This window comes from Sarcophilus harrisii, chromosome 2 (assembly GCF_902635505.1).
Source record: "Sarcophilus harrisii chromosome 2, mSarHar1.11, whole genome shotgun sequence".
Taxonomy (NCBI): Eukaryota; Metazoa; Chordata; class Mammalia; order Dasyuromorphia; family Dasyuridae; genus Sarcophilus; species Sarcophilus harrisii.
Window position 1 is genome coordinate 446,790,061 of NC_045427.1, and position 18,764 is coordinate 446,808,824.

Genomic DNA, 18,764 nt, shown 5'->3' on the forward strand with positions numbered 1-18,764 from the left:
GAAAAGGGGGAGAAAACAAATTATAGGTGAATCATAATAAACTTGTATCTCCTATACTTCTCAAATTTTGAGGCATTTTACCGTCTAATCTATGATCAATAAGTGTCACAAAATTAAGCAGAAGAGGTTTCCTTACTAAATATTTGCTCTGAAAATTAAATATAAAAATTACTCAAAATACAAGAACTAAAGAAATAAGATGATGCTTAGAAAACTTAGGGTTTGTAGGTTTTTTAAAAAATGAAGCTTCAGGTAAGTATTTTGGATTTTAGTTGGGCAATACAGCAAAGATTGCTTTAATTTCATCTTCATTACTGGTATATACCTCTTTCATTTCTAATACTAGTAATTTGATTTTTTAAAATTATATTAAACGTCTCGTCTCTTATTGATTTTTTTCATAATACCAACTCAGCTTCATTTATCAATTCAATGGTTTTTTTACATGCAGTTTTATTAATGTCACCATTAATATTTAGGATTTCCAATTTAAGAGTTTAATTGGGGGGTTTTAATTTGATTCTTTTTTAGCTTTTTCAGTTGAATCTCCAAGTAATTGGTCTACTCTTTCTTCACTTTATTTACATAAGAACTTAAAAGATATACTTTCCTGATTACTGCTTTTGCTGTATCTCCTAAGTTTTGATATGTTGCCACGACTGTCATTTTCTTTAAAGAAATTTTTTTTCCCTATGCATTCTTCATCTCACTCATTCTTTAAAATTAGGCTGTTTATATGTCCAAACTGTGCCTAGCCTTTGATCCAGCAGTGTTTCTACTGGGCTTATATCCCAAAGCGATCTTAAAGGGGGGAGGAAGAGACCCATATGTGCAAAAATGTTTGTGGCAGCCCTTTGTGTAGCGGCAAGAAACTGGAAACTGAGTGGATACCCTTCAGTTGGGGAATGGATCAATAAATTAGGAATGTTATGGGATATTATTGTCCTATAAGAATAATCAGGAGGATGATTTTAGAAAGGCCTGGAAAAACTCACATGAATTGATACTAAGTGAAGTTAGCAGAACCAGGAAATCATTGCAACAAGACGACTATACAAAAATCAATTCTGATGGATGTGGCGTTTTTCAACAAGATGATTGACACCAATTTCAAGTCTTGTGATAGAGACAGCCATCTACATCCAGAGAAAGGACTATGTGAGTGTGGATCACAACATAGTATTTTTACATTTTTTGTTGTTGCTTGCATTTTGTTTTCTCTCTTTTTTTTTACTTTTTGATCTGATTTTTCTTATGCAGCATGATAATTGTATAAATATGTATACATATATTGGATTTAACATAATTAACATAAAAAAAGGATTAGGTTTCCAATTAGTTATTTTTTAATTTATTTAATAGCCTTTTATTTACAGGATATATGCATGGGTAACTTTACAGCATTAACAATTGCCAAACCTCCAATTGTTAATGCTGTAAAGTTACCCATGCATATATCCTGTAAATAAAAGGCTATTAAATAAATTAAAAAAAAAAAAAAAAGTTAACATTCTAGACTTTAGTTTTAGAGGGGATTCCTGCATAGGACCTGGAGGGGGTGCTAATGGTATAGAACTATGTGACCTATTTTTAGGGTCTCTTTTTATTAAAGATCAATTTATCAATAAGTAAAAAAAAACAAACAAACAAACAAACAAAAAAAAAAAACAATTACCAAACCTCTTATTCCAATTTTTCACCTCTTACCCCCCACCTCCTCCCCCAGATGGCAGGATGACCAGTAGATGTTAAGTACATTAAAACATTAATTAGATACACAATAAGTATACATGACCAAAACGTTATTTTGCTGTACAAAAAGAATCAGACTCTGAAATATTGTACAATTAGCTTGTGAAGGAAATAAAAAATTCAGGTGGGCATAAATATAGGGATTGGGAATTCAATGTAATGGTTTTAGTCATCTCCCAGAGTTCTTTCTCTGGGCATAGCTGGTTGAGTTCATTACTGCTCCATCCAATTAGTTATTTCAACGATTCCATGCTCCCTTAATATAATTTTATTGTACTGTGATCGTGAAAGAAAGTTAAAAAAGCAAAAGTATTAAGATACTATTAACATTTTTATGCCCTAATATATGGTCAATATTTATAATATTACCTTGTACTGATGAGAAAAAGGTGTATTCTTTTCTATTCCCATTCAATTCTCTTCAGATATCTGGTTTATCTAAAATTCTATTTAATTCCTTAAAGTAAATACATCTTTTTTTTTAAAGATCTTATTCTGATAGAAGATTAATGTCTTCCATTATTGTAATACTAATATTTATTTCCATCTATAATTCTTTAAAATTTTCTTCTAAAAATTTAAATACTATAGTATTTGTTGTATATAGATTTAATATTGATATTACTTAACTATGGTATCTTTTATTTTAATGCAATTGTGCTGTTTATTATTTTTAATTAAACCTGTTTGCTTTAACTTTTTCTGAGATCATGATTGCTAACTGCTTTGTTTTGTATCTGCTGCTGCATAACAAAGTCTACGTAAGTCCTTTATTTTTAATTGTCTCTTATTCTTAAATGTGTTTCTTATAAGGAGCATATTGTCACATTCTGATTTTTAATCCATTCTGCTATACCTTTTATGTATGAGTTCATCTAATTCACATTCAAAATTTTTATTACTATTTGTGTATCTCTCCATCCTATTTTTCCTCATCACTGTCCTCCTGAACCTCCTTTTATCCTATTTTTCCTCTATTTATAGTAGTACCTCCCTAATCCATACTTTTAAAGAATCTTTCCCTTATCCTCTATACCATTCTATATTCTACCCACTCCTCTAAGAATCTCTCCCTATTCCTTTCCTACCATCCTACTAAATCTTAATCTAAATGTCGTTCTAAAGAAATGCCACATCTCTGTTCCCCTCTCCACTTAGCCTGTTTCCTCATCCTTTTATCTCTTTATATACTTAGAGGACTTTTTAACGCTTCTACATGTATATGTTGTTCTCTCTTTAATCCAGATGTGATGAGAATAAGATAAATTGGTAGGAAAAGGAGCAATTATTTTTGAGAATCATCCCGTCACTCAGTTCAGCCCCAAACTTATTTTCAAATCACTCAAGTCCAAATGACAATCTTGAGAATATTGATAGAGGCAGCTAGATGATGCAGTGGATAGAGCACCAGCTCTTAAACAGGAGGGTCCGAGTTCAAATCCTGCCTCAGATACTAATACTTCCCAACTGTGTGACTCTGAGCAAGTCACAACCCCAACTGCCTCAACAAAAAAGAAAAAAAAGGTAATATTGATAACACTTTCACATATAAATAGTAAATATTTTGGGGTTTTTTGATGATCTTAGATGTTTACCTTTATATTTCTTCAGGATCTTATATGTCAAATTTTCCATTAAGTTCTGGTATTTTTGTGACAAATACCTGAAAGTATATTAAAATTCAATGAATGTGCATTTTTTTCCTATTAAAGAATACATTTACTTTTGGTGAAGAAATTATTTTTGACTGCAATCCGAGTGCTTTTGCTCTTCAAAATACAGTTGTCCAAGATTGACAGTTTTTTAATATGGCAACTGCTAGGTCTCTGATATAACTGAGTGTAGCTCCATAATTATTTGAACTGTTTCCCCTTCCCCCTTGTTGCTCATAATTATTTTCTACTTAACCTGTGAATTCTGAAATTTGGCTAGATTTTATCCTGTGATCTCTCTCAGGTGGTGATGGATGGGATTTTTTTCTATTTCTACTTCAACCTCTTCTTATAGAACTCCAGCACAATTATTTTTTCTAATATTGTATCAAGATTTTTTTTATTGTGACTTTCAGATAGATAGTCCAATTCTTATATCATCTCTCCTTGATCTGTTCTCAAGACCAATAAATTTTCTAACAAGATGTTTTACATACTTTTCTTTTTTTCATTCTTTTGATTTTATTATTTCTTAGTATCTTAGGTTATTTGCTTCCCCCTGGTTCAATTCTAATTTTCAAAGAGTTGTTTTCTTACTTAAGATTCTGGATCTCTTTTCCAATTGATTGACTTTCTTTTCAAATTTTTTTTTGGAACCCCCCCTTTTTATTTCCTTCTTATTTTTCCTTAATACTTCCAAATTTAATTTTCAAAGTTCACTTTTAAGTTCTTCCAAAAATTCTTTTTGGAATTGTGACCATTTGAAATTACCCTTTAAGACACTCTTCTTAATTAGAACCTAGATCTTCCCTATTCCCATAGTAGCTATTGATTGTTGTTTTTTTTCTGCCTTTGTTTACCCTTTTTTCCCCCCTTACCATGACTGTAGTCCTAAGATGTGAGGAATTGTGCTCCGAAACTCAGGTCCTTCTTACTATTATCTGAGCTTTGTCCAGGACCCAATCTCAGTATTTCTCTCTACTACTAAGTCACAACTATAGGGTGCTCTATAATACTGTCATAGAAATGCTCTTGCTCCTTGCAAGCCGAACAGCTGCTACAATCTTCAAGCTCTCATCTCTGGCCTGGAACCGAAATCAGGAATCCAATTCTCCTGTAAGTCGCCATAGTTAGCAGTGTTCTACCCCACTGTTACCATACTCACCAGAAATATGCTAGCTCCCTACCCCAGAAAAGCAGTCCAGGATCATGTGCTGTTAGCACAGCTAGGCCCTGGCCCTTGACAGCAAAGGGTTCTTCAATCTTCCCCTATACTCACAAGAGAGAATACACATGAACACACACACACACACACACACGTGAAAATTCTGTGGCCTAGATTGAGGCTATCCAACCCATGACTTTGAGTTGTTTGTATTTGGACCAAACTTCCAATTCTAGGGTCTTTCTTCAGGTATACTCCAATTATACCCAGAAGGACAATTGCTCTATTCCAACTCTTGTTTATTTTTGCATCTTCTCTGCCATTTTCTATACAACTAAGCATTTTAAAAATAAAACTTGCTGTTTATAACGTTAGCAAACTTATTACCCTGGCAATTTATAAAGGAAAAAAAAAAAAGAATTTAGAAAGGAATAAAAGAACAAGCTAATATGTTTAAAGGAATCAGAAAAATTACTTTTTTTCTGAGAAACAGAATAGCATAGGGCAACTAGGTGGTACAGTAAGAGTGCTAAGCCTGGAGTAAGGGAGATATATTCCAGAATCCAAATATGACTTCAGACATTTAAAGCTGACCTTAGACATTATAGCTAAGTCATTTAACTCTTTGCTTCAATTTCCTCATTTGCAAAATGAGATGAAGAAGGAATTGGCAGGCTATTCTAATATCTTTTTCCAAATAAGATACCAAAAGTCAAACACATAACTGAAACAACTGAACAATAACAAGAAGAATAATATAGTAGGAGGATTCTTGGAAGATGGCAGAGTCAGAAAATTCCAAGATCTCTAGATTTCTCCCACAAACAAGACAAAACTGTACCTCAGGAAAAACATAGAGCAACTAAATACAAATAGGAGTTGAAGTAGAAACAATGATTCTCTTGGGATAATCCGAGATCAGAAGAAAGATAGCAGAATGGAGGTTTGGCCTCTATGAATAATTTTTCATATAACTTTTAAAAAAAAACAAAAAGCAGATAAAGAAGAAAAATCATAGAAAGTTACTATGGAAATAGGGAAGACAGGTTCATCTTCAGAGGAGGATAATGAAGTTAAAAAAAAAAAAAACAAACCTCTCCAACCTCAAAGAATAACATTAAATGGTTACCTGTCCCCAAAAAAGTTCACAGAACTCAAAACCTTAAGAATTAAGTGAGAAAGACTGAGGAAGAACTTAAAATTAAAAGAAAAATCCATGAAAAGAAAATCAATCAACTAGAAAAGGAGATGAGAATCTTCAGGAAGAAAATGACTCTTAGAAAATTAAAAATTGGACAAAGGAAAGCCAGTAAAGTTGTGAGATCAAGAAATGATAAAACAAAATAGAAGGAATAAAAAAAGATGTAAGAAAAACAACAGGTCTAGAGAATAGATAATTCATAGATCTCAATAAAAAGTACATTCACAATCGCACCAGACCCATCAGCAGCTATAATAAAAGACTACAAGTCTTGGAAAACTATATATCAAAGATCTAAAGTAATAGGGCTGTGGCCAAAGATGTAATAGCCAGCAAAATTCAGGATAATATTAAACAAAAGAATATGGACACTTAATGAATTGCCAGATTTTCAGGACTATGATACCCTGAATTTAATGGAAAATCTAACATACATGTCAACATCAAAGACTAATTTCAAAGGATTCAACAAAGACAAACTATTTAGGTTTTATGCATGGAAATGTAAATTACATATCTAAGACCATCATTAATAATTTAAGTAGTTCAAAATAAAAATCGGGATAGAATTCAGTATGATGTGATTCTAAAATGTAAAACCATGCAAGAAAAGATTTTAAAAAGAGTAATTATATTAAAATAGTGACGTACAAGAGCAAAAACTAACACAGATAAATTAGATGTTGAAGGAGGGCTAGTATTTCTGAAATCCTATTCTCATTGGGAATGGTTAAAGAGGAAACAATATATATATATCCAAAGGGTATAAACCCTCCAAAATTTATAAAGAAATAAAGAAGAGGATGGAATAGGATAGGTGGAGGTACAGAAGAGTGTGTAGATTAATAGGACTGGGATAAAGAGGAAGGGAAAGGGGAGAAAAAATGAGGGGAAAGAATAAGGCAAGGGTAGGGCAAAAGATTTAAGTTATAACAAGGCAAGCTAATAGAAACAACTGAATGGCAAATCATAGTAAAGCAGAAGAGTTAGCAGGGATAGGAAATAAGAGATATACACAAATACAATTAACAATGATCAAGAGTAGAATTCACTGGAAAAAAAAAAAGTAGGGGTAGTAATAATCAATGTTAGACAAAGTCAAAATTTAAAAAGATTTAATCAAGAGAAATCTACATTATACATCAGACATGTTGATATGTATATATGTGTAAACAAATATATAATATGTATGTATATATGCAAGTGTATATGTGTGATGTAATTAATGTATACACATAAATATATCCATGCTTGAGAAGGTAAAAGGAGAAAGGGAATAAAAAAAAAAAATCAAGTAAAATGTACACAGCAGATAAGAGAAAACTACAAGGAAGTACAGAAAAAATGGATAGTTCTGAATATTATCTTGTTATTATATATATATATATGCTTACTTGAAATGGAAATTTATTTTTACATATTTTGAATATTTTTGTGTTCTGAAATGTCAAATTTTTTTCTTTTTCTATCTTTGAATTTTAATGTTTTCATCTATTTAATGAAAGGGTCGAATTTAGCACAAGGTTTCTGAACTTTTTTGTGTGTCAGGGACCCTGTGGCAGCCTGGTAAAGTCTCTAAACCACTTTTGAGAATGTTTTTAAATGTAAATGCCTAAGGTTACAAAGGAAATAAATTTTACTAAAATATCAATCAAAATATTTTAAAAGCACATTGCCAGATTCCAAAGGAAGGAAAAAGTTAAATCATGTTTTAAGAAGTCCTAGATCAGATACTCTCTAAGATGATCTCCACTTCTTTTTTATGATTCCATGATTCCATTTTATTTCTGTTACTGAATGAGATTATTTGCAAAGGACAAATGTCTGAATACAGTTAGGCTCCTCATAAATGTTTATTCTCTCCCCCCCATCCCTCTACTTTATAAAGAAACTGGATACTCAGAAAACTAAAATGACTTATCCAAAAGCTAGTAAGTGCCAAAGCCAAAACTCACCCATGTACCGTAACATCAAGTTCAGCACTGACAATACATGGTTTTTTATTTGTGGTTGTGATAACTAAAAAATGATTTCTTCATTGAAGTCATTCCAATAGACACTTTCTACATATATTTTAAAATCACATTCTGAAATATAATTAGCAAGGCATAAAAGAAACATTCAATTTCTCTCATTTTATTCTGAGCTTGATCTTCTTAACAGGAATTTGTCCAGTAGTTTACACTCTTGAAATAAAACTTCCCATTGTCCTTTCCTAATAATATTAGAAGACACTTTTAATGCTGGAAATTGACACTGGTTCCTTAGCTACATATTTTTCAACTTGTTAAAAAGATTAATGAGCTTTAGTTTTAACGCATTTCCAAGCTGTCTGTTCTAATGCCTCAATGGCTTTATATGATGTCATAGAAATAAAATTTTAACAGAAGCAAGTTTTTTATTGATTATTTTTCGAGGTATGCTGTTGAGCAGCCTCAGGGTAATCATAGCATCCTGAAATGACCAAATTAAGCAATATTAGGTTCAAATACCGCATATTCTTAGATCCCTTCTTTTTCTGATATACTATTCTATAAGGTCCTTACTAGGACTGTATGTTCTAGCCACTGCTCCATTTAGATGTCCCATGTTGGCAAATTGACAAGACTCATTTTCCCGAGTTCAAATTTTGACCATGTGTGATCCTGGGCAAATTATTTAAACTTGTTTGCCCGAGTTTCTTAATGTGTAAAATAAGCTGGAGAAAGAGAAAACAACTCCAGTTTATGAAGAAAACCCTAAATGGGATCACAAACAGTCTCTGACAACTGAAAATGATGGAACAAAAATGTTCTAGTATTATAGTCTTTGTTTCTTCAACTTTTATAATTATGACTACTTGTAAATTTAGTTGATGTTTCTACAATTTCCAACACTTTTGCTTTAACAACCTTCCTTATCACATTTTCTCTTCAATGCTAAACTCATTTAACAGTGATTTAACCAGGTCTTCTATCTCTCTAGTTCAAGGGTGTAAAAACTTATTTTTAAAATATCTTGTTAACAATATTTCAATATATTTGAGTTCTAAACATTATTCCATATGATTCCATATAACTTTTGCCAGAACGCCAAAAGGATCCATGACAGAAAAAAAAAATTAAGAAACCTTGCCATTGTAATGGGCTGAGGTTTGAGTTGATGCACTGAGGTCTCAAGTATGTGAGGCTAAATAGTAATTGGGCTATACTCTATTAATATACATGATTGGGTAAAGAATGGTCCCTGCCCACTCTCCCTGCAAGTCCTGATGTGTTGTATAGGAAATGACGATTTTGGTGAGTGGAGGCAGAGAGAGACAGGAAGAGAAGCTGGGAGAGATTGGGCCTGGGTTCCATACTCCTGGCTGCTGGTCGTGTGGCTGCTGGTCTAGCTAGCTTCTTGACTCAGCTACACACATTGCTATCGCCGATTCTCTTCCACCTCCGATCCTTCTTCACTGAGAATAAAGACTGACGATTTTCCCCTAACCTGAATTCCTGACTCCTGCTGATTCAAAAATACGCGATCTTCACATCCCCTAATCAGAATTCATATTCTCAATCAAGACTCCTTCTCAGGTGAACTATTTTTTCTTGACAAAACACACTATTAAGAAATGTTTTAGGAATTACATAAAACATGTAACCACACACACACACACACACACACACACACACACACACAGAAATAAAACTAAAATTACACTGAAATAAAATGAGATACAGATCAAATCTGTTATCCTATCTGCTACTGGTATTGTACCAAAGATGTTCTCAATGAATCTTCAAAGGGTAAGCTTACAAACTTTTATAGTCAAGTATAAAAGGAAATTGTTTCATGCACCTGTGCAATAAGCCACATAACACAGAAAATAGGTTACTGACTTGTTGCAGGATCATTTCTATCTAAACCTCATCATAAAAGATGGGAAAAGCATAATTAAAACATTTATACAGTGCTCCAAGGCTGGCAATGCACTTTACAATTTATTATCTAATTAACATCTAAATAAATATTTTCCCAATTTAATAGACTAAGAAATTATGAAATAATTCAGAAGTTAAGTAATTTGTTAACAGCTAATATGTAGCATAAAACCCACTACATGCACATTGCTTTATTATATTAAATGGATATTATTATATATGGATTGGCTATCAAACCTATACACAAAATGTAACTTGAAAGCCCCACATTTTTTCTGTATCCTCATGCAAAATCACTATCCAGAAGAATCAGATTTAAGTGGAAACATCCACCCTAGTGCCAGCAAATTAAACTTCCTAATGTTCACTTCCTTTCAAAGCATCAACAGAATGCCTAAAAGCTACTTAACCTTATAATTCAAGACCTCCGTGCCCTTACCCCACTTGACCTATCCAACATTTTTTTTTAGTCTACACTATTCTGGATCTTCTTATTTCACCATCAATATAAATTTTCCAACTTGACATGAAACCTTTGTTCATACTGTATCACTAAACTCTTCATCCCAGAAGATCATTTCAGTCCTGGAATTTACACCTAAGTACTAAGTACTAAGCTCGTTTCCTCTCAGATCCTCCCAAATAATCCTGGACTCCTCTATTATGTACCACATGACCTTCCCTCTACCCCTTTCCAGCTTCCATTTGTGTGTTTTCTTCCCCTATTAAAATGACTCCTTTGAAGGAAGCAACTCTTTTGTTTTTACTTATATTTATTTCAAAAAACTTAGCATAGTAGTTGGCAAATACTAAGAACTTAATGACTGTTGAATGATTAACTAAAATGAAATGTCCTCACCATTTTTCTGAATTTCCTCAGAAATTTCCTGTCTCATTCATTAGAGAACTTAATTCTAAGATCCATGAGGGTAGAAACTAGTCTTTTCATCCATAATTTCAATATCAATGGGCACACTATGTGCCTTTCACAACCTTACTCCACACCACCTTCCTCCTTCACATATTACTTTCCCAAAACAGCCCACAATTACTAGCCTCTATACTTTTATTTGTTCATTTGAAATGGCCTCCATTCGTATCTGACTCAATGTAACTAACTATTCTTCAAATATCACCCTTTCCCCCATCAAACCTTCACTGATCTTCCTCAACTATAAGAGATTTTTCCCCCTTGTGCACTTTGCTCTTTATGTGCTCTATATTATGTTTATCTCAATTAATCAGCTCTCAGACCACAAACTAGAAGAATTGTACCTTTTTAAGTTATCTCCACACACAAATTAATAAATATTTGGTATATAAATCAAGCTATGTTCCTCCACATCAAAAGATAGGTGGGTATCTAAGTACCTAAGAGATACTATTAATCAAATGTTTCAAGTACAAGCCTAATGATGCATATCTAATCAAAGAACCAGACTTACTAACAAGAGCAGAAAAATAAGGCACCAGAAGATGCGCTCAGGGGCCATAGCAAATCATAAAGAGCCCCTATGCTAAGCTCAGTGACCTGTGGAGTAGAGACATGGGAGGAAGATGATCTCTCAATGGTCCAATATTCATCATGCTGAATCACAGATCCTTGAAGGACTAAAAATTATATGTCGATTGGAAAATAACTTTTTGTGGCAGCAAAGAACTAGAAACAAAGTAGATGTCCAACAACTGGAAAATGACTAAACAATACTAAATCAATTGTGATACATTAATATAATGGAATACTATTAGTATAAGAGATAATGAGCATGAAGAGGAAAACAAAATTATCACCTTTGTCAACTGTGATGAACTTGGCTCTTTTCAACAATGAGGCGATTCAGGCCAAATTCAACAGACCTGAGATAGAAAGAGATATTTGCATCCAAAGAGAGGACACATTATTTTCACTTTGTTATTGTTTGCTTGTTTCTTTTTTTCCTCACATCTTTTCTTTTTCTTTTTTTTAGTTCAGATTTTTCTTGTGCAACATGATAAATGTAAAAATATGTTTGGAAGAATTGCATATATTTAATTTTTATTGGATTGCTTGCTATTCTAGGAGGAGAAAGATGGAGAAGGAGGAAGAAAAACTGGGACAAGGATTTTGCAAGGGTGAACTGTCTTTGCATGTATTTTGAAAAAAATACCTTTTTTTTTTTTGCTGAGGCAATTAGGGTTAAGTGACTTGCCCAGGGTCACACAACTAGGAAGTGTTAAGTGTCTGAGGTCAAATTTGAATTTAGGTCCTCCTGACTTCTGGGCTGGTGCTCTATCCCCTGCACCACCTAGCTGCCCCAAAAGCTTTTTTTTTTTTTTTTAAAAGAATAAACCTTCCAAAGAGATGTGGGAGAGAGATGTCATTGAACCCTGAGAAGATATATGAACTAACAAAATGAAATGAATGCAGGAAGGCAGAAATAGTAAATGTTTTCTATTCAGATCACGATGCAATAAAAAAATACATTCAACAAAAAGTTAGGGGTAAACAGACCAAAAAGCAATTGGAAACTAAATAATCTCATCTTAAAGAATGATTGGGTGAAACAACAAATTATAGACACAATTAATAACTTCACTCAAGATAATGACAACGATGAGACATCATACCAAAATTTATGGGATGCAGCCAAAGCAGTAGTAAGGGGAAATTTTATATCTTTAGAGGCTTACTTGAATAAAATAGAGAAAAAGATCAATGAATTGGGCTTAGAACTTAAAAACCTAGAAAAAGACCAAATTAAAAACCCCCAATCAAATACTAAATGTGAAATTCTAAAATTAATAATATTAAAAGTAAAAAAACTAATTAATAAATAAAACTAAGAGTTGGTTTTATGAAAAAACCAGTAAATGGATAAACCTTTGGTAAATCCGATTAGAAAAAGGAGAGAGGAAAATCAAATTGTTAGTCTTAAAAATGAAAAGGGGGAATGTCCACCAATGAAGAGGAAATTAGAGCAATAATAAGGAGTTACTTTGCCCAACTTTATGCCAATAAATTTGATAACTTAAGTGAAATGGATGACTATCTCCAAAAATATAGGCTTCCCAGATTAACAGAGGAGGAAGTAAATTACTTAAATAGTCCCATCTCAGAAAAAGAAATAGAGAACAAGCTATTAATCACCCTAAAAAAAAAAAATCCCCAGGACCAGATGGATTTACATGTGAATTCTAACAACTATTTAAAGAACAATTAGGCCCAATGCTATATAAACTATTTGGAAAAAATAGGAAATGAAAGAGTCCTACCAAATTCCTTTTATGTCACAGATATGGTACTGATACCTAAACCAGGTAGGTTGAAAACAGAGAAAGAAAATTATAGACCAATCTCCCTAATGAATATTGATAATTAAAATCTTAAACAAGATATTAGCAAAAAAAAAAAAACTACAGAAAATCATCCCCAGGATAATACACCATGATCAAGGATTTATACCAGGAATGCAGGGCTGGTGCAATATTGGGAAAACTATTAGTAAAACTGACCATATTAATAACCAAATTAACAAAAACCATATGAGCATCTCAATAGATGCAGAAAAAGCATTTGATAAAATCCAACATCCATTCCTATTAAAAACACTTGAGAGTATAGGAATAAATGGTCTTTTCCTTAAAATAATCAGTACCATCTATTTAAAACCATCAGTAAGCGTCATATGTAATGGGGATAAACTGGAACCATTCCCAATATCAGGAGTGAAACAAGGTTGCCCTCTTATCACCATTACTATTCAATAGTGTTTTAGAAATGCTAGCTTTGGCAAAAAGAGCTGAGAAAGAAATTAAAGGAATTAGAGTAGGTAATGAGGAAACCAAATTATCATTCTTTGCTGATATGATGGTATACTTAGAGAACCCCAGAGATTCTACTAAAAAGCTATTAGAAATAATTCACACCTTTAGCAAAGTTGCAGGATACAAAATAAACCCACACAAGTCATCAGCATTCTTATATATCACTAACAAAATCCAACAGAGTTACAAAAAGAAATCCCATTTAAAGTAACTACTGACAGTATAAAATATTTATTTTATAATCTATCTGCCAAGGAAAAATCAGAAACTATATGAGCAAAACTTCAAAACTCTTTCCACACAAATAAAGTCAGATCTAACCAACTGAAAAATATTAAATGCTCCTGGATTGGCGAGCAAATATAATAAAGATGACGATACTACCTAAACTAATCTATCTATTTAGCGCTATATCAATCAGACTCCCAAAAAACTATTTTAATGATCTAGAAAAAATAACAACAAAATTCATATGGAAAAACAAAAGGTCAAGAATTTCAAGGGAATTAATGAAAAAAAAAATCAAATGATGGTGGCCTAGCTGTACCAGATCTAAAATTATATTATAAAGCAGCGGTTACCAAAACCATTTGGTATTGGCTAAGAAACAGACTAGTTGATCAGTGGAATAGGTTAAATTCAAAGGACAAAACAGCCAATAACTTTAATAATCTAGTGTTTGACCAACCCAAAGACCCCAGCTTTTGGGATAAGAACTCACTATTTGACAAAAATTGCTAGGAAAATTGGAAATTAGTATAGCAGAAACTAGGCATTGACCCATACTTAACACCGTACACCAAGATAAGGTCAAAATGTGTTCATGACTTAGGCATAAAGAATGAGATTATAAATAAATTGGAAGAGCATAGGATAGTTTACCTTTCAGACCTGTGGAAGAGGAAGGAATTTATGAACAAAGAAGAACTAGAAATCATTATTGATCACAAAATAGAAAAATTTGATTATATCAAATTGAAAAATTTTTGTATAAACAAAACTAATGCAGACAAGATTAGAAGGGAAGCAATGGGAAAGCATTCTTACAGTTAAAGGTTCTAAGAAAGGCCTCATTTCCAAACTATATAGAGAATTGACTCTAATTTATAAGAAATCAAGCCATTCTCCAATTGATAAATGGTCAGAGGATAAGAACAGACAATTCTCAGATGAAGAAATTGAAACGATTTCTAGCCATATGAAAAGATGCTCCAAGTCATTATTAATCAGAGAAATGCAAATTAAGACAACTCTGAGATACCACTACACACCTACCAGATTGGCTAGAATGACAGGGAAAGATAATGCAGAATGCTGGAGGGGATGCTGGAAAAGTGGGACACTGATACATTGTTGGTGGAATTGTGAATACATCCAGCCATTGTGGAGAGCAATTTGGAACTATGCTCACAAGTTATCAAACTATTCATACCCTTTGACCCAGCAGTGTTACTACTGGGCTTATATCCCAAAGAGATTTTAAAGAAGGGAAAGGGACCTGTATGTGCAAGAATGTTTGTGGCAGCCTTGTTTGTAGTGGCCAGAAACTGGAACTGAGTGGATGCCCATCAATTGGAGAATGGCTGAATAAATTGTGGTATATGAATATTATGTTATTTTATTATTCTGTAAGAAATGACCAGCAGATGATTTCAGAAAGGCCTGGAGAGACTTACGTGAACTGATGCTGAGCGAAATGAGCAGGACCAGAAGATCATTATATACACTTCAACAACAATACTATATGATGATCAATTCTGATGGATGTGGCCCTCTTCAACAATGACCAAATCAGTTCCAATAGAGCAGTAATGAACTGAACCAGCTACACTCAGGGAAAGAACTCTGGGAGATGACTATGAACCACTATATAGAATTCCCAATCCCTCTATTTTTGTCCGCCTGCATTTTTGATTTCCTTCACAGGCTAATTGTGCACTATTTCAAAGCATACATCAAAATAACTGTTTGGATATGTATACATATATTGTATTTAACTTATACTTTAACATTATTTAACATGTATTAGTTAACCTGTATCTGGGGCAAGGAGGGAAAAAATTGGAACAAAAGGGTTTGCAACAGTCAGTGCTGAAAAATTACCTGTGCATATATCTTGTAAATTAAAAGGTATAATAATTTAGAGAGAGAGAGAGAGAGAGAGAGAGAGAGAGAGAACGAACGAGAACTTTCCAAAGAGGTGGGGGAGATGGTAATATCATTGAAACCTGAGAAGATATATGAACTAACAAAATGAAATGCACAGAACCCAGAGAACAATACAAATATATTGTAAAGACAAATAACTGAAAGATTTGAGAATTCTGATTAACACAATCACCAAAGTTCCACCTGCTAGAAATAGAGGTGATGCACTCAATGCAGATTAAGATATGTTTTGTTTTGAAAATATATTTAATATGTGAATGAGCAGACAAAATGCCAAGGAATCAGGAATATTAATCTTTCTGAGTTTAAATCTGGCCTCAGGCTAGCTATGTGAATCCTGGGCAAATTAAGTACTGTTTGCTTACTAAGTTTCCTCATCTATAAAATGAGCTGGAAAAGGAAATGGCAAATCAGTCTAGCATCTTTTTCAAGGAAACTCCGAATGGAATAACAAAAAGTTGGACACAACTGAAGATGACTGCACAAAATGTGGGAATATTTTGTTTCAACTACATGTTTGTGACAGGTTTTGGTTTTCTTGGGTTTTAATGCAGGAGAGAATTCAGAGTTGAAAATAAAATTGAATTTAAAAAAGAAAATAAGTATGAAGAATACACAGAAATTTTTAAAAATAATAATAAAAATAAATCAAATATCCTTGATGATAATACAGAAGTTCAAAAGAGGATAGGATTTGGAAGAAAATGAGTTCAGTTTTAGACAGGTGTTTAAGATGTATACAAAACATCCAGTTTGAGACATCCAATAAGCAGCTAGAGATATATAACTCTTGGAACGTAGTCTCAAATTGCTTTTCAGAATGACTAGACCAATTCAAAGTTCCAGCAATAATTTATTAGTAGAACATGTATTCCTAAGAGCCTGCTGCTCTTATTCCTTCCTTTCCTCCTGTCAAGATTGCTTAAAAGTAGCTCTTCTCTCAACCTCACCCAAAAAAAAAAAAAAAAAAAAAAATCTAAGTATAATTCACTCAAGTTATTAAAAACAACATAACTAGTCTAATGGCTTAAAATAATCATCCTAATGTTTCAAAATGTTTCTGGCACTTCAGAGTGACAAGTAATGTCTTACTATTTGGATCATTTTTTAAGCTTTCAACAACAAACCACCAACCACAACCACAATTCATATATCCATAATGTTTTGAGGTTTGGCAAAGCACCTTCCTCACAACCACCCTATAATGCAGATAGCATATATGCTATTATCCCCCCTTTACAGCTAAGGAAAGGTTAAATGTCTTCTCCAAAGTCATACAATTAATATCACAATTGGAATGAAAGCCTCCTGAATCTAAGCACAGTACTTTCTACTATACCACACTGCTTCTCTGAAGGTATCTATGATTTATTACTAAAAGAAAAAAAGTCTTCTTTAGATGGATTGCCTTTAGAAAATTGAAAAGATATATAGACTGATTAGTTGTCCTTTGTTCTTGAAGAGAACCAAGACGACATCACTGTTGGATAAGTAACAATGTATCCAACTGTGACTGATACTTAAGTATACAATTAAGTATACACAAGTATACTTAAAAAGGAAGGAAACATGTTAGCCTGTTGCCTTATTAGAGAGATTTATCTAGATTCAAAATGTGGTTCAAAGAGCTGGGCATGGAGGTGGTTAAATAATATGAACCTTTAATTCACATCAACAATATCCAAATCCAGTAAATGGCATTTACCAAATTAAAAGTCATTTTGGGAATGGATTTGAAAAAGATGATGTCAGGAGAGTTTTTTTTCCCTGTAAAAATCCCCACTCAGATTGCCCAAAAATATTTGGTAAAATGAAGGGGACTAGGTTAAGCATGAAACATGCCTTTCCCCTTCTGCTGCTAGAGATAATAATGCTAGTGAATCCTAGAGCTCTAGATTTCTAAAGTACAATGGGCTAATTAAAGCTTATAGGGTGTCCAAGGCCATTTCCAATTCTTCTGATCTGAGATGGCTCTGGAGGAGAAAGTGAGACTGGTTACCTTGCACAGCCCTCCTTCCCTTAAATCCAATTCACTTGCATGTCATGTCATCACCTCTCTGATGTCATGGTCCCCTTCAAATACAACAACAAGGAATCAATATAATGAGCACCAAAAAGAGATCATCAGGTTACCTTAAGGAGGGACAAACTGACCCAAGTCAGAAACAGAGTACATCAAAGGTTCTGAAGCAATTAATAATGGAATCAGGCCCATGTGAAATGATTGCACTTCCAGCATGGGCAAGATAGGGAGACCCTGTGATAATGATAATGATAAGAGGATAATGGAAGAGGAGCATAAAAGAAGATTTGGGGGGGGGGAACAAAAAGAAAGAAATTAAATACTAAATGATGCATGAAGTTGCTTTTAAAAGCATGTGCCCAAAGGCAACAAGAAACATCTTTTCATGAGACATAGTAGGGTCACCTGATAACAGACTCCCAAAAGTCTTAATGTAATTCTAAGTTTTAATAGTATGTATTAACAGTGATGTTATGAAGTTAAAAAGAATTCATAGGTCTCAGGCATAATGGATAAGAAAAATAAAACACAAGATTTAGAACAAACCTTAGAAACTATATAGTCAAAAGAATTATGAGGATGTTATATTAGGATTTAGGGGAATTCAGCTGTCTCTCAAATATCCCTGTAAAGTTCTAAAAGTGAATCAGAAGGAATAGGGATAAAGAAAACCAAAGAAAATCAACTATAAACTCCTTTAGCCCATTCAAAACTACTCAAAAACATTGCTAGAATCCTATAAAAGTAGAGCAGTGATAAGCTAGATAGAAAACAAGATGTAAAGCAGTTCAGTCTGACAAGAAAAAGAAGACAAAGCTAGAGGAGAACTCATCTTGAGGTGACACCCATTCCCTCCAGCAAGAGACAAACATTCAGACAACCTATGTATGAACCACTCACTGCCTAGAGAAGCCCAATCTACCAGAACTAAATCAGAACAGAAGACATAGCTAGACAATTACTGCAAAGTTAGGACCTGCCACTGGCCCTTGAAATCAAGAGCATAGCATTATTTGACTACAATCATAACTCCATTTTCTCAGGGGAGAGGGAGAGAGGGAGAGGGAGAGGGAGAGAGAGAGGGAAAGAG

The 18,764-nt window shown here is 33.3% G+C and overlaps 1 protein-coding gene across 8 annotated transcripts in view; it reads right to left on the minus strand.

Annotated features, from left to right (window-relative positions):
- The window catches only part of STRBP (spermatid perinuclear RNA binding protein), a 153,665-nt gene that overhangs the window by 90,335 nt on the left and 44,566 nt on the right, over positions 1-18,764 (minus strand). The gene's annotated exons all lie outside the window — the stretch shown is intronic.